This window comes from Pimephales promelas, chromosome 8 (genome assembly GCF_988280905.1).
Source record: "Pimephales promelas chromosome 8, fPimPro1.hap1.1, whole genome shotgun sequence".
Lineage (NCBI taxonomy): Eukaryota > Metazoa > Chordata > Actinopteri > Cypriniformes > Leuciscidae > Pimephales > Pimephales promelas.
In genome coordinates this window covers 18,724,190-18,735,030 of record NC_142776.1, presented here as the reverse complement: position 1 = coordinate 18,735,030, position 10,841 = coordinate 18,724,190, and positions in this window count along the sequence as shown.

The following is a 10,841-nucleotide window of genomic DNA, read 5'->3' as shown; positions in this document are numbered from 1 at the left end:
ATTGGGATTACTCATAAGCCGCTTTCCGACCAAGTAGTTACAGGAACTTAGTTATAGGAACTGTCCACTTCTAAACAGTTCTAAGAACTACTCTCCCCCAAACTCGGTTTTGCTGCTTGCGTTCGCACTGGCCAAGTGGCCATAGGAACTGGTAGGAGGGGTAACGCAAGCACGGTGACGGTCTTGCGGCCACATACTGTACAACAACAACAGACCAGCATGGAGGAGGCTATTGCAATGTTCCTATTCTGCCTTGCCGGGACCTTAATAACGGAGAACGAACTGCAGCGTTTAAAGATTATGCTTGAGTTCTGTACAGAGAAACACAGAAGACGAAGGCTCCAGCGTAATATGATATTGAGTAATATGACGGAAGAAGATAAAAGAGCCGAGTGCAGGAGGCAAACAAAACGATGGGTAAGTTTAGCTAGCATTAGCAGTTAGCTGGTTGAATGCGTTATGTTTGTCTTAATCCTCGTTGTAATGTTTTGCAAAAACACACAGCGTATGGCAGACAGCGCGCTACAAGTTCCGTGTTGACAGTGGGCATGACTTATAAGTTGAACCAATCAACGTAGACCTAGGGAAAGGGAACTAAAAAAGTCCTCGCTCTAGACTAGGTACTGAAAGAGTTATAGGAACTACGGTCTGAGAAACTAAAAAATGCCCAATTTAGTCCGGTCAGAACACAAGAAAAAAAGGGTTATAGGAACGTTAGGTTCTAGGAACTGCAAAAGTCCCTCCGGTCGGAAAGCGGCTATAGTGTCAGCCATATTTTTTGGAAGCTAAGCTAGCAGGCTAGTTCTGTGGAGAAAGCCGTGTAGTAACTTTAGAGGTTACCATCCTCTTTTTCCTGAACATGACCGGGATTCAGCTTTTGCTTTCTGCTGTCGCCATGCATTATTTACAAGTACAGCTTTTGTTTCATTCTAACTGAATTCATTCTAATTGGTGAATCTGAATGTAGTGTTTACATGAATGCTTAAAAAGTGATCGGTTGATGTGCGTTTTAACATTGCTAAGAAAATTCCCGCTTCTCTGTGAGAGATACGAGACCGGTAACTTACATCTCACAGGTGTCGCTAATCGGTAATCACACAACCGGTCTCGCGCCGTTCTCCACATGGCCCTCACTCGTCCTGCTTGCTACAGTAAACATGATGAATGGCGACCGTTGAATGCAATAGCCGAATCCCGGACATTTTGGGCGATCTCGAAACACATTTTCGGGCAGACTCATCACGAAGACTCACTAGACCCCCCTTTGTTGTTTAAAAGGGGGGTTGACTGCTTTTTTTCTTTGCATGATTGTGTTTATGGGGTGCAATATAACACGTATTCATGGTTTTTCTGTTTTTAAAAGTCTTATTTTTCATAAACTTCAACTTTATTGTCAGCCGCGCTCTCCTCTGTCCCCTGAACGAGCGGTTGACTTCCTGATTCTATGAAACCGCTCCCTCAGAAACACGTAGTGGGCTCAGATTGGTTAGTTTGTCCCGGTGTGTTGTGATTGGCTAAACTGTCGCTCATGTTGTCCGGAAGGTTTGCGGGCGAAACGCCCCCATTACCTTTACGGGCGAAACGTGAGCTCCGGTCCAGATGTAAATATGTGTCGAACTGCAGTATCAGTTTGAGGCAGAATCAGACCGAGAAAGCGGCGATGAAGAGAGTACACATAACCTCACCACACACGGCTCTTACTAAACGTTACTGAATGATAATTTGCTACTTTTTTTTAACTTTATGCACGTTTGTTTTACACAATAGCATCTGACTGGCAACAAGCAACTGACTGGCTACTAATGTTAAACACAAACAGCGTTGGCAAGTTTACGCTCTTGATCAAATCGAAAATAACGTCATAAAGCATATATACATGAAAAATACGTTTAAAACATTAGTACTTATACAAAATTCAGGTCAATAATGTTTGTACGCGTTTGTCATAGACACAATAGCATTACTAGTAGCCTATAGTGGCTATAAAAACAGAAATGGCATTTGAAAAAAATAAAACACAAGGCTACGTCTGGAATTATACATGAAAATACTGTACATTTAAATGATTAAGTCTTAGCTACAGGTTGTGGCCCAACAACTTCTGCCTCTGGTTTTAAAGTTGAAACTGCTTCACATTTTAGTAACAGTTTCTTGTTGAATCCGGTGTTGAACTTGTGTAGATTCTGGAAGCTGTCTTCCGTAAAATGTGCAGCACAGAGAGCTAGATTATGATCGTCATTTTCAGGAACATAATCAAACATAAATTGTATCCATTGTTGACGAAGTACAGCGTCTGTGTGAAGTTCGAATACAGAAGACCTGACAGCTGGATGAACAACTCTCTCGACGAGCTGGAGCTGCTGAAATATGTGCGTGTCCTTTTCTGCATATTCTGGAGGTAGGGTTGATGCAAATGTGTGGGTTAGTGACGTACCATAACCTAGCTGTAGTCCCAATCGAGTCGTTTTTGTAGGCAATTATACTTCCTGATTTTAAAAAGACGATATCTCTGCTTACACTGAACTTTCAGCGCTGCAACTTTGCAGATACTGTTCATGCACCAACAGCAACATTACACACTATTTAAAATGAAAAAAGTGAAATCACAGTCAACCCCCCCTTTAACTACTGCGCTGTTACCGGTAGGCGTGGCCTCCTAGGGCAGCGAAGCAAGTGCATTCTGGGAGTTGTTGTCTTTCATCCACATAAGCCAAATATATATACAGTATATACAGTATATATACACACACACTCACCTAAAGGATTATTAGGAACACCATACTAATACTGTGTTTGAGCCCCTTTCGCCTTCAGAACTGCCTTAATTCTGTGTGACATTGATTCAGCAAGGTGCTGAAAGCATTCCTTAGAAATGTTGACCCATATTGACAGGATAGCATCTTGCAGTTGATGGAGATTTGTGGGATTCAGGGCATGAAGCACATCCAGGGCATGAAGCTCCTGTTCCACCACATCCCAAAGATGCTCTATTGGGTTGAGATCTGGTGACTGAGGGGGCCATTTTAGTACAGTGAACACATTATCATGTTCAAGAAACCAATTTGAAATGATTCGAGCTTTGTGGCATGGTGCATTATCTTGCTGGAAGTAGCTGCCAGAGGATGGGTACATGGTGGCCATAAAGGGATGGACATGGTCAGAAACAATGCTCAATTGGCACTAAGGGGCCCAAAGTGTGCCAAGAAAACATCCCCACACCATTACACCACCACCAGCAGCATGCACAGTGGTAACAAGGCATAATTGATCCATGTTCTCATGAGACTCATCAGACCAGGCAACATTTTTCCAGTCTTCAACTGTCCAATTTTTGTGAGCCCTCGCAAATTGTAGCCTCTTTTTCCTATTTGTAGTGGAGATGAGCGGTACCCGGTGGGGTCTTCTGCTGTTGTATTACTTCCGCCTCAAGGTTGTGCATGTTGTGGTTTCACAAATGCTTTGCTGCATACCTCGGTTGTAACGAGTGGTTATTTCAGTTAAAGTTGCTCTTCTATCAGCTTGAATCAGACGGCCCATTCTCCTCTGACCTCTAGCATCAACAAGGCATTTTCACCCACTACATTTACACTGGACTGCCGCATACTGGATGTTTTCCCACCATTCTTTCTAAACCCTAGAAATGGTTGTGAAATGGTTGTCTTTCTAACTAATCATTCTTTCTAATCGTTTGTTTGTTTGTTTCTTTCTTTTTAATTAATATCTTTCATTCTTTATTTCCAACTAATCTATTTTTCTTTCCAACTAATCTTTCTTTATTCTTTCCGATCTTTCTTTCGTTCTAACTAATCTTTCATTTTTTCTTTCTTTCAAACTAATCCTTTCTTTCTAACTAATCTTTAGTTTTTTTCTAACTACCCTTTCTTTTTTCTTTCTTTCTAACAAATCTTTCATTCTTTCTAACTAATCTTTTTTTCTTTCTAACTAATATTTCTTTCATTCTTTCTAACTAATCTTTCTTCTTTATTTCAACTAATCTTTCATTCATTCTTTCTTTCATTCTTTCAAACTAATCTTTCTTTCTAACTGGTCTGGCTTTTTCAAGCCAACTTAATGTTTATCTCATCAAAAAAAAAATTCTAGTTCTAAAGTGTTGCCATAATGTCTATCAAAAATAGTTGAACACTGCTGTATCAGGCAAGTGGATTCTATTGAAACAGCTCCTTGACTATACTTATTTATTTACATCAAAATGAGGTCAGGAATAACACAAGATTGAAATAATTACTCTTTATTTTTTTCCAGACACAAAGCATTAAAATCACCTTATTAAAACAATCCAGTTTTTGTGTGACTTGTCTAAATTAGTCCAATTTAGCGATGGCATTACCTTAGCATCAACATAGCAACCAAGCTGTTTCCGATGCCTAATTCTACAGAGGAAAAAGTCATGAGAAACAGTCGTGGTCTAATGTTATGTTCTAAATAAACTAGAAAGTATTCTTTAATTGATTAACCTCAGTATAGTGTACTCTAATAATGTACACTTCCTGATGTGTTGATTCTTGATGTGAGTTTTTAGGGGTTCAAGCACGAAGTGATGAAACCCTATTGTTTTTGTTAATTTTCCCATCATGCAACATTCTCCATGTAAAACTGGTCGTGCAGGACGAACCGTAAGTCCTAGAGACTTGAAACTTTGGGGGCTGGTAGTACTCACATAGCCTGCCCTACAGCAGCCTTTCTCAAAGTGGGTGCCGCGGCACACTGGGGTGCCCCCTAGCTGTGTCAGGGGTGCCGCCAAAAAATTACGTAGGCTAAAAAAAATGTGGAAAAAAAAAACCCCAGAAAAAAAAACAGCTGACATTTCATATATAAATATATTTGAATTTACATTCTTCTTTTTAAACATATGAACATATTAATAAAATTGTAAATTCATTTTAGATAAACATAATCATAAAAAAATCCGTCTCACAAGACCGAAGCAAGACACACACAACTTGACGCAAGTGACGCAATCCATAGCAACGCGTTGTAGCAACACCTCAGACTGACAGAAACGTAAAAATAAACGTGAATTTAGGCCACTTTAGTTACAGCATTATGGATCGTTTTTTGAAAAGAAAATCCCCACAAGAGCCGGGGATTTTTATTTTATTTTATCTGCATCCTGCACTTCATTTGAGTTCTCCTGGTCTGGATTTGTTATTGGGCTCTTGTATTGGGCGGTCCACCTCTTACGGTTTTATGGCATTTGTGTCTCTGATTAATTATTTTGTGAATTACTTTGCAAACCTGTGTTTTTAAAGGTGCTATAAAGTTTTTATTATTATTGTTATTTACAGTTCATATTATGCTCTGTTCATTACTGTTCTGTCTAACTAAACAAGACATTTGCATTTAAATTTGGGTTATGCAGTGTTTTTAAATTATATTTTACACTGGGGTGCCTTGAGATTTTATGCACTTTTGAAAGGTGCCCTGACTGAAAAAAGTTTGAGAAAGGCTGCCCTACAGCATCACCTAGGCATGCCCCAATCGGCCTGATGGGAGCGCTACAGCGGGCAAAAGTACGAAATGGCTCATAACTCCTCAACTGTCGATTCGGATTGGCTCGTCACCCTGGGTACATTTTCGGGTATTTTGTGTTTTTTCATAAACCTACTTTTGCAAACTAGTCCTAGATTTTTGGCCCGACCGGAACCAAACCAATGTGGCAAGATTCTATGGAGTCCGAATGTCAATTTCGAATTATCCAATTATCAAAAAAAAGTTTGAAATTTGGGTTCACGGTCCCTAAGGGCCGCCAAAACGTCCCAAGTGGGAGGAGCCCCTTTTAGTAAATCGCCTATAACTCGTCAATGGAACGAGATAATTGCACCAAACTCAACGCACCTGTGTGAGAGCTCATTCTGTGGTGGCATTAAAAAAGACGGGGCGACTGGCCACTTGGTGGCGCTATAAATGTTAAAAAGGTGCCAAAATTATGTATTTCTATGGCAAATCCCATGAAATGGCTGAAAGCGGCCTTCTACCTGCCTGATTTGCATAAAACCTCACAAAACCAGGTGTGCGCATGCGTCACCTGACCCTATAGAGGCCTGAAAACTTTTATGGACGTCGGGACACCGGTGGTCCTTTAACTATTATAAAGGGGGAAAAAGCTCCATAAAATCCTATGCAAAATGACATTTAAATAATCCCGGTTACCTAACACATGAATCAAACATGAATTATGTTAACTCAATTAATATAGGGCAACCGAAATAAAATAACGCTGCGGTGCACTTGGCCGCCCCAGCGACAGCGAGAAGGAAGCAGTGAATCCTGGTTCCCTACCACGATATAAATTATTGATAAAACAATCAAAACTAGTTAATATATGTCTCATTTTACCTTCTTTGCAATTGACATATCTGACCAAACTACAAACCTTTCAGCGATGCATGTGAAAAAGGAATGTGTGCTTGACAAGACCGCTGCACACTCAATTTGCTCCGAGTTTAGCGCACAGCAGATATAGACCTAAATTTGTTTAAAATTCTATTAATTTGATATATTTACTTCATAGACATCTTTCTACGAGTATTTGAAATCTTGCCTTCAAGCAATGGACACTTTAAAAATGTATCATCCTTTAGTGGACTATATTTTAACCAAAGTGGATTGTCTACTAAACCAGTTCTTCATTATTATCTTTTGCTGGGTTCCAGGCCATGTTGGACTTTCAGGCTGATGCAGCTGCTAGGAAAGCTCTTAATCAGGAAGTTAATGAATGTCAAATTACTCCCTCAGATATCAGACCGATTATTAATCGATACATTTTAAATGAGTGGCAAGAAGAGTGTAATATGTGCAAGAATAATAAGTTGTACGGAACTCATCCGGAAATTACTAACAGAATTTTTATCACTCTTAAAATTAGACTTGATCAGGTGGTCTACACCCGATGTCGTATGGGTCACATACCGATCCCAATAATGGTATAGGTGCTGTATGGGCCTTATTAGATTTCTCTGGCCTTATTTGATTTCTCTGGCATCTAACTATCCAGTATATTAAACAATGGCACAAACACCTTGCTGGACACTTCAAGTCGTTTTTGAAGTTTATGATTGAAGTGTGAAACTGTAAAAATATACAAAAGATACAATCACTAAATATGAAATTTGAAAATTACAGATTGACAATAAAGTAAGGATAAGTGAACTAAGAAAATATACATCTTAATATCAAATAACCTTCTCATATGTATCACACAATAAATTTAACATTATGTACTTACAGACATTGCATCTAACAGAAGCAAAGAAAGATGATGCTTAAAGACCTCACATTTTGCTGAACAACTGCAATACTATTAGTACTTCCTGTTTCCTGAACTAAGGGGTTGTCTATGATTGCTTTTCAAGATTAAAGTCCTCATTGGAATAAACATTTTCAAAATGATAAACCCCCTGAAAAATACTAAAAACAAAAATACTAAACAAATGCAGTCCTGCACAGGTGCATCCCTACTTTACACTTTGCACATCTGTGCACAAGCAATAGATGGTGGCATACACTGAGCCCTTAACACTGGACAAAAAACTTAAAGCTTAACATACTATGCAGTATCATTTAAGCTCCTGCCAGTTAAAGGACAACTCCGGCGCAAAATGAACCTTTGGTCTAATTACATATTGCTACCTAGTCAACCGTTATCTGAGATTTGTTTTCATGATTGCCGAATGTAAATTGTTTTATCTCAAAAAACAGTTTAGCCTATAAACTTTACCGAAGCATTGAGAACTTTGTCAGTGTCCATATAGTTTAATAAGAAGATATTTTATACATACAGTCAATTTCGCGACTACAGGAAGAAGCCATCTTTTAAAAAATAGTCTCTACTAGTCAATCTACGAACGCCGATCCAAGTGCGCTGAACTGTGCAGAATCTCATATGGTCCGTTGATTCCGGAAGAAACACAAACACGAACCGTTTTCTTCTCATCAATATGTACACTACTGTTCTCGCTCACCATTCACATCTCACCACCGCACTTGGATCGCCGTTCGTAGACCGACTGGTAGAGACTATTTTTCAAAGATGGCTTCTTCCTGCATTCGCGAAGTTGACTGTGTGTATAAAATATCTTCTTATTAAACTGTATGGACACTGACAAAGTTCTCAATGCTTCGGTTTGAATGTAGGGACACTTATTATGCTGTCGTGTTAGTATGGGGCTATTTTGAGCCTTGTTAGTGGTAATAACAAGCGATTTTTATTTGTCATTACTCTATGCCCTATATACTAGCATTATACTAGCGTTATAGACTAAACTGTTTTTAGAGATAAAACAATTTACATTCGGCAATCATGAAAACAAATCTCGGATAACGGTTGACTAGGTAACAATGTATAATTAGACCAAAGGTTCATTTTGTTGTCCTTTAAAACGTGCCAGGCTGTGTCAAAGGGTTACACAAGTATACAGCCAAAATTTCAGGCTGAACGTGTAGGGGAGGTGTTTGTGAAGAACATTTTGTTCAGTGTTTGTGCTATTTGACACCGGCATGGAGAAGATTTTAAATACAGGAAACAAGTGTGGTGGGTGGGTGTTGGGAAAACAGGTGAGACTCCCCATCCCCCATGTTTACAACTTCTAGACCAGCAGCTTTTACACCATGCAGATTTGACCCCTGTGATCTGTTCTGAAGTTAAACAAGTTAGTTTTGTTGTTTAGAGAGTACTGTTAGAGATCTTGCACAACTGTTTACAGTTTTCACCATGGTTCAGTTTTGATGAGTGTACACAGACTTGAGTCATTACGTCCTGGTGAAGACTTATGGCAACATGTTTACAAGTTTAACAGGAACTTCCAAATAAAATAATTAAGAAAGTTTAAAAATGTTAAAAATTGTGAAGTTGCAATACTTTTTGACATTACACTTGATTTCTTCCTCGCTAATTGGCTAGATCATTAAAAGTTGCCATTGTTGCTGCAATTTGCAGTCAGTTGTGCAGGATTTTTATTAGTCCCACCCTCCGTCGAGACAAAAACATACCATTTTCAAGGGGGAGGGGAATTTATTGTTTTTGATTAAAGATTACAAGGGCATATTAAATAAAAAATGAAGATGTGGAAGCATAAAAATATTGTTGTAAACTGCATAAAAAGAGCGAGAGAAAAATAATTGCCGATTTTGATTTCATGGTGACTTTAAATGAATAGTTAAAATGAGAAATCTGTCATTATTTATTAGCCCTCATGTGGCTGTTTTTTCCCTGAATTTGGTTCTTTCAAGCAGCTCTGTCAAAGCAGTCCATATAGTAGAGAGGTTAAGCGACTTTTGACTTCAAGTCATGATGCAAAGGTCCCCTTTGGTATGGAAGTACCTTATGGCCATAGCCACCTTCTTGCTCTGCTGCGATGTTTCCAGTGTGAAGTATTTCCACCATAGGATTTCCACACAGCGAACATGTTGGTAGCTCAATGCTATCCTGCTAGCTGGCTGCAAACTGCGGAATGGATTTCCTGAGCCCCCTCTGTGTGTCTCATTGAGCCCTATTTTTTACAGTCTATGATTGAGCTGCACCTCCGTTCAGGATATCCATTCCACAGTTTGCAGCCTGCTAGCAGACTAGCAGGCCCGGGGAATCCCTTTTGGAGTCATTTCAGCAGCCAACGTTAAATTGCAGACATGGATCATAAATATCGGATTTCTCCGCAAGTTGGATCGGAAAAATCGGCCCCATCCCTACAGAACTTTACCACAGCTCTGGAGCCCTGTGAGGCGGTCGACTGGTATCATACAGGTGTAAACCTGGGGGTAAGCTCGAAACTGAAAGTGGTTTCGACACACGCCTCCAATTCGGGCTGGGGCGCCCTCTACAAGGGCAGACCGACTTTTGGCCTGTGGTCAAGCCAAGAAAAGAGCTTGCACATAAACTGTCTAGAGATGAAGGCGGTTAAGAACGCATTGTGGTTCTTTCTTCCCCCTCTAAATGGCTACCATGTCCTTGTCCGCAAGGACAACATGTCGGTGGTTTCCTACATAAATCGCCAGGGTGGTCTGAGATCACGGAACCTTCATGCACTGTCAGAACGCCTGCTTGTATGTGTTCAGTGCAACCTACTCTCGTTGAGAGCGGCGTGTGTGTCAGGCCATCTGAATGTGGGTCCAGACAAGCTGTCCAGGCACAACGTTCCCCCAGGGGAATGGTCTTTCCCCCCTCAGACAGTTCAGCTGTTGTGGGACACCTTTGGTACAGCAGAAGTTGGCCTCTTTGCGTCTCAAGACAATGCTCAGTGTCCAATATGCTTCAAAAAGAACAAGGACGTACTGGCCCATCACAGGTCCAGCTGCCCTATATGCTTTACCTGTGATCATGCTGTTACCACAGGTAATCAAGCGTATCAGGGAGAATGGTTACTCTGTGCTTCTAGTAGCATCGTTCTGGCCGAAACAAGTTTGGTTTCCGGAGCTGACACAGTTTCAGAGCTTGGCTGCGTGGCCTGTCCCGTTGAGGAGAGATCTCCTCTCACTGGCCATGGGGACGATTTGGCACTCACAACCCGAGCTTTGGGCTCTGCATGTGTGGGCCATCAACGGGTACCCATCAGTCTCCCTGACGAAGTGTTAAACACGATTGCGCAAGCTAGAGCGCTCTCTATTAGACGGCTTTGTGGTCAGTGTCCTACAAGAGCTCTTGGATAAGGGTATCCCCATCCATGCTCAAGGTATATGTGGCGGCTATTCACCTTTGGCTAAGCCCTGCCCCCCTTAGTTACTGTTGCTACATCCATCAAACTTCATCTGCGTTCTGCATGGCTTATGCTGTAACAGCTCTTCCTGCTGAAATGTTATCAAACTTTTATAAAGCACTAAAAGCAGGA